This window comes from Bubalus bubalis, chromosome 17, assembly GCF_019923935.1.
Source record: "Bubalus bubalis isolate 160015118507 breed Murrah chromosome 17, NDDB_SH_1, whole genome shotgun sequence".
Taxonomy (NCBI): domain Eukaryota; kingdom Metazoa; phylum Chordata; class Mammalia; order Artiodactyla; family Bovidae; genus Bubalus; species Bubalus bubalis.
In genome coordinates this window covers 12,529,810-12,536,345 of record NC_059173.1, presented here as the reverse complement: position 1 = coordinate 12,536,345, position 6,536 = coordinate 12,529,810, and positions in this window count along the sequence as shown.

The window sequence follows — 6,536 nt, the reverse complement described above, 5'->3', positions numbered from 1 at the left end:
TATTCATTCACTCATTCACTTACTCATTTATTGACTCACCTAACAGTCATTCCACAGAAGGCAATGGCACCCTACTCCAGTACTCTTGCCTGGAAAATCCCATGGATGGAGGAGCCTGGTGGGCTGCAGTCCATGGGGTCGATAAGAGTCGGACACAACTGAGCGACTTCACTTTCACTTTTTACTTTCATGCATTGGAGAAGGAAGTGGCAACGCACTCCAGTGTTCTTGCCTGGAGAATCCCAGGGACGGGGGAGCCTGGTGGGCTGCTGTCTATGGGGTCGCACAGAGTCGGACACGACTGAAGTGACTTAGCAGCAGCAGTGGCAGCAGCAACAGTCATTCACTCATTCATTTACTCCCTCCTTCACTTCTTCATTCATTCACTCATACACTCAGCCATTCATACAGTCCTTGTCTGATTTGTTCCTTCTACGATATTTAATACATTGCTCCTCACACTTTGTGCATTATATATAGTTGCTTGGGCCTTGTAGCCATGAATGATCAAGGTCACAGCTTAAATTCTAAAGGGGCCAGGGAGATTGAAAATCAAGTAAAAATGTACCTGATAACTACAGATTGTGATAAGTGCTGAAGACTGAACAGACTGATGTGTGAGAGGGGCCGCTTAGGCAGAGGGGGACCTGAAGACCCTCCAGGAGATGACATTAGAGGCAAAAATCTAAAAACTGTAGACAACCAGGGCAAGTTCAGTTCAGTTCAGTCACCCAGTCATGTCCGACTCTTTGTGACCCCATGGACTGCAGCACGCCAGGCTTCCCTGTCCATAATGGCACCAACTCCTGGAGCTTGCTCAAACTCATGTTCATGGAGTCAGTGATACCATCCAACCATCTCATCCTCTGTTGTCCCCTTCTCCTCCCACCTTCATTCTTTCCCAGCATCAGGGTCTTTTCCAAAGAATCAGTTCTTCGCATCAGGTGGCCAAAGTATTGCTGTTTCAGCTTCAGCATCAGTCCTTCCAATGAATATTCAGGACTGATTTCCTTTAGAATTGACTGGTTTGATCTCCTTGCAGTCCAAGGGACTCTCACGAGTCTTCTCCAACACCACAGTTCAAAAGCATCAGTTCAACCAGGGTAAGAGCCTGCATCAAAATCAGAACTTTTTCTGATGCTTCTTTCCCAATCACTCTGTCCTTCTGTTATTAAATGTAGATAGGGCTTACTGTTTTTTCCCCCCAAAAAAAGAAATCTAAAGATAAAAGATTTTTTGGAAGAATGCACCCCCGAGGTGCTTAGCACAACCCTGGTGTATTTTGTCTTTAGTGAAAATATCATTGTTTTGTGGGGCTTCCCTGGGGGTTCAGTGGCTATAACTGCACTTCCACTGTAGGAGTCACGGGTTTGATCATTGGTGGGGGAACTAAGATCCCACATGATGCATGGCTTGGCTTCCCCTCAAAAAAATAGTGTTTTGTTTTGTAATTGAATTTATTTCTTTAGAATAGGAAAAAGATTTTTCCAAGTCCCTACCCACAATGCCCTTCTCCCTCCCTCATTTTAATACTTGTGAAATCTGGAAAATGTATTTTAGGGCTATATCACCATTCTATCCAAGTGATAGTATTTCACTGTGATGTTGGTTTTTTTTTTTTTTTTGCCTTTTAACCTTTGTAACATTCACTTTAGCATTCCCATCTCAGAGATTTCCCCAGGAGAAATTCCAAGATTTGGAAAGTCAAGAGGGAAGATAAGCATATTCTGAAGGTTTATGATCCCTTTCACCAAACTGACCTTCACAAATTCATACTTGCACCAACTCAGAGGGGAAACATCCAAAGAGACCTTTTTACTTTCCTCGTCAATCCCAGCTGGCCTGCTGGGGACTGAATTGGGGATAAAGATCTCATGTCATTGTGAGGATAGCTGATGCCACTGGATTGGCAGGAGAGGTGGGGGCAGCTCCCAGCCTGGGAAGAAAGATACTGGGTAGGCATCAAAATGCAACCACCTCTCTTTGAAAACAAGGGTGGGATGGCTTTGTGCCAATTGGAGACCATAGCACCAGAGTCTTAGAAAAACCCCTCCCAAGATTTCCTAATATATTCATCTATGACCTCGTGCCTTCAGGAATTTTAAAAGCAGAAAACATATATTTGGGCTTTGTTGGTGTTTTTTTCTTTTCTTTTATTGAAATACAATTGCTTTAAAATGTCGTGTTAGTTTCCAGCTTCACAATGAAGTGAATCAGCCAAGTGGGCAATGGCGTGGAAAGGGGGGATCTTGCCAAATCAAAATGAATAAATGCATAAATGTGGACACAGTAATTTTATGTCAGTTTGCCAAAGCAGAACTCATGGAACTGTACAAAATTGTCTTTATTATGAAATATGGGTGCATTTTAAGATACGAGGTGAGGACCCCCCAAAAGTCAGAATGCTGAAAATGTCCCTGCCCAAGTTTCGATAATTCTTGAAACTGAAAGAGTAGCACAAGAGAATTCATTATATTTGGATATGTTCCAGGAAACAAATATTTGTTTATCCAATCTTCTGTCTCCTGAGAGCTCAAGCCACCTTTTAAGGGCTAGTGATCTGAGGAATGAATTCAATGAAATATTTCAAACTTTACTAAGCAGAAGTTGTCTGAGAATCATGACTTGGCAATGAACTGGAATTCAAAGGGTGAGGGCCTTTTTACTGAAGTGTTTTGAAAAATCTGAAATATGTCCAAGTATCCAAATATAATGCACTCTCTTGTGCTCATCTAGTTTCAACAATTATCATTACTTGGGGCATAACGTCTCACATTCTGACTTTTGGGGGCCTTCACCCCATACCTTAGAATTTACAGACATTATGTAATAAATACAATTTTGTATGCCTTGGCAAGTTCACATAAAATTACACTTTGTTGACATTTAAGCATTTATTCATTTTATCTTTTTAAAATAATTTTATTTATTTGTTTACCGCTGTGCTGGTTCTTTGCTGCTGCATGGTCTTCTCCCTAGTTGCAGTGAGTGGAGGCTGCTCTCTAGCTGTGGCTTGCAGGTTTCTCATTTCAGTGGCTTCTCTCGTTACGGAGCGTGGGCTCCAGGGCCCATGGGCTTCGGTAGTTGTGTTTCCCGGGCCCGAGAGCACAGGCTCAGTGGTTGTGGCGCACGGGTGTAGTGGCTCCTCAGCATGTGGGATCTTCCTGGACCAGGGGTCAAACCCACGTCTCTTGCTTTGGCAGGTGGATTCTCTACCAGTGAGCCACCAGGGAAGCCCAGGCATTCATTCTAACTTGGCAAGATCATTCATTTTAACTTGGCAAGATCCACCCGGCTCTACTCTCTTGGGGTCATCTGAGAAAGGGTGTCCATTATGCCCAGTGGTTAGACAGGCCCTGCTTTAGATGTGCAAAATGATACCTGGATCAAGAAAAAAGAATAATTTCACTCATAGAAACTACTTACAACAATTCTTATGACAATAAGGGTTTGGTTCAGGGGGTCTAGAAGAAGAATTGTCAAAATTCAACCCAAACTTTCCATACCAATGGGGGGAAAATATCAAAGGGGTGAGATTTACCACCTTACCTAAAAAAAATTTTTTTTTCATTTATTAATTTATTTTTTTGTTTTCCTGCCTTGAGCATTCTCTATGTGTTCCGGATTAGGGAAATTTCTTGCCATTAACATTTTATCATCATAAAACATCATAGTACTACTGGGTATTAATACTCTCCCTATTGTTCTGCTGTTTTTATTAATGAGTCAATGTTACTCCTGTCTCTGGTTTTCTTTTTTTTTTTTTTTTCCAAAAACAAATTTAATGTTTATTAGCTATCAGCAAATCATTGGAAAATGAAATTAAAATCTGACACAGAAACATCAAAAACTAGAATATCATTTAAAAGGAATTTAACAAAAGATACGCAATACTTCCACACTGAAAGTACACAACATGTAAGAAAACATACCACGATTATAAATTGGCAGATTCAATACTGTTAAGATGTAAATTCTTCCTAAAATGGTCTATAGATTCAGAAAATTCCATTTAAAATTGTCAGGAGAATTTCGTGGGGTTTGTCTGTTTGTTTTTAAGATTCTTTTCCCATACAGACCATCACAGAACACAGAGTTCCCTGTCCTATACAGCAGTGTCTTATTAGTTATCTATTTAATATACAGTATTATATATATGTTAGTCCCAATCTTCTAACTTGTCCCTCCCCACCCCCTTATCCCCTGGCAATTGTATTTTGTTTTCTACATCCACGATGTCACCGGTTTTCATAAGGAAACACAGGCTCAGAGAGTTAAAGAAACTTGCCTAAGGTAACACAGAACCTGCTGGGGTCTGAATTCAAGCTCTGGCCTTATCCAGTAACCGATAAGATCGCTTGTGATCTCTGCCGTCTAAAACAAGCCCCTGGGTGCAGAATTTTGTCTCCTCTACATGCAGATAAATCTGTCATCCATTCCACCTTCTCCAACTTTTAATGTATCTTTTTGTTGCACAGAGATAATAGTAGTATCTACTTACCCTGTGGCCACAAGCCTACATCAAGGAATATGTGAGAAAGTCCTTTATAATCAGCAAAGTATCCCTTAGATGTGAGCTACCCCTCTATCTCTCCTGCTATTTTCACAGGGAAAGGTCAGAAGCAGATAAAAAGGGGGTTAATGATCCCCTGTGAATGCCATGAGGTGACAATTTAACATCTCACGACAGGGTCCATCTGGTGCATAATAGGTGCTCAATCAATATTTACTGGAAAATAAAAAGGGATAGATTTCTAAATGAAAACATGGATTCCTAACCTGTGAACCACAGAGGCTCAAGGGGGTGGATTGTGGGAACAGCTATGAGCTCCCATGAAGAGAAAGCCACCTACCTTCTGGGTTCTGGGTGTGTGTGTTTCCCTGCATTGAGAGTAACAGGCATTCCTGGGATCTTCAAAGGGTCTATGATTCACAAAAATGTGAGATCAAGCCCTCGCAGCAGTATTTGCCCGCAGAATTTGCCTCCTGGTAAAGTTTTCCTCAGAGGAGAAAGTGATAAGAACAGGGTTTGGGAGATAGAAAAACAAATACACAAATGTAATTTATATATATATATGCATATATACATATATCTCTATATATTTGTATAGAGACGTAATTAAATAAATATAGATGCAATTATATGTGATTAAATAGCTATAGCTGTGTGAAAGTGAAACTGTTAGTCTCTCAGTCGTGTCTGACTCTTTGCAACCCCATGGACTGTAACCCATGGAGTTCTTCGGTCCATGGCGTTTTCCAGGCAAGAATACTGGAGAAGGTTGCCATTCCCTTCTCCAGGGGATCTTCCAGACCCAGAGACTGAACCAAGGTCTTCTGCATTGCAGGCAGAGTCTTTACAAATCTGAGCCACCAGGGAAGACCAAAGTGAGGACACCAGGGGGCATCCGGATTGAGCTGGGGATACATGTGTGTCTATATGTATGTATGTTTGCTTCTCAAAGCCTATTCAATTGCTCTTGTATAGTTATATATAAATATTATAAATAAAAATTTCATTTCTGGAAAAATTCATTATGTAACAGCAACCAAAGACATAATGCTGCTGCTGCTGCTAAGTCGCTTCAGTCGTGTCCAACTCTTCGCGACCCCATGGACTGCAGCCTACCAGGGTCCTCTGTCCAAGGGATTTTCCAGGCAAGAGTACTGGAGTGGGTTGCCATTGCCTTCTCCGAAAGACGTAATGGACCATGCACAATTCCACCAAAAATTGAGGGTTTATTTTTCCACTTTCTCTTTTCATCCTTGCATTCAGGAATTTGAATGTTGACTTAGAGTAGACAATATTTTGAAATTTATTTGTTGCTTATTTTTTTTTTAGCCACACCTCAGGACTTGTGGGATCTTAGTTCCTCAACCAGGGGTTGAATCTAGGCCCAGAGCAGTGAAAGTGCAGATTCCTAATCACTGGACTGCCAGGGAATTCCCAAAATTTTTCTTGTTATTTTGATTGTCATTACTACTTAATATAATGTGTCTCCTATGTTGCTAGATAGATTTCCTATAATCATTTTAATCATTACATAATGTATTAGTAACTTGTTTACAGAGAAGGCAATGGCACCCCACTCCAGTACTCTTGCCTGGAAAATCCCATGGACGGAGGAGCCTGGTAGGCTGCAGTCCATGGGGTCACGAAGAGTCAGACACGACTGAACGACTTCGCTTTCACTTTTCACTTTCATGCGTTGGAGAAGGAAATGGCAAGCCACTCCAGTGTTCTTGCCTGGAGAATCCCAGGGATGGGGGAGCCTGGTGGGCTGCCGTCTATGGGGTCGCACAGAGTCGGGCACGACTGAAGCAGCAGTAACTCATTTAAGAGGTATGTTATCGGGAGAATTGAGTGAATGTAAGAAATGATCTTGGAACTGGGATTGGCACATATAAACCACTCAACAATGATAACATCATTTTAATTTCATCCTCATAACAAGTTTACGAGGTAGGCTCAGAGAGGTTAGGTAAGTTTTCCTGAGTCACACATCTGGTCAGGAATGGAGCCCAAGAAATAAGTG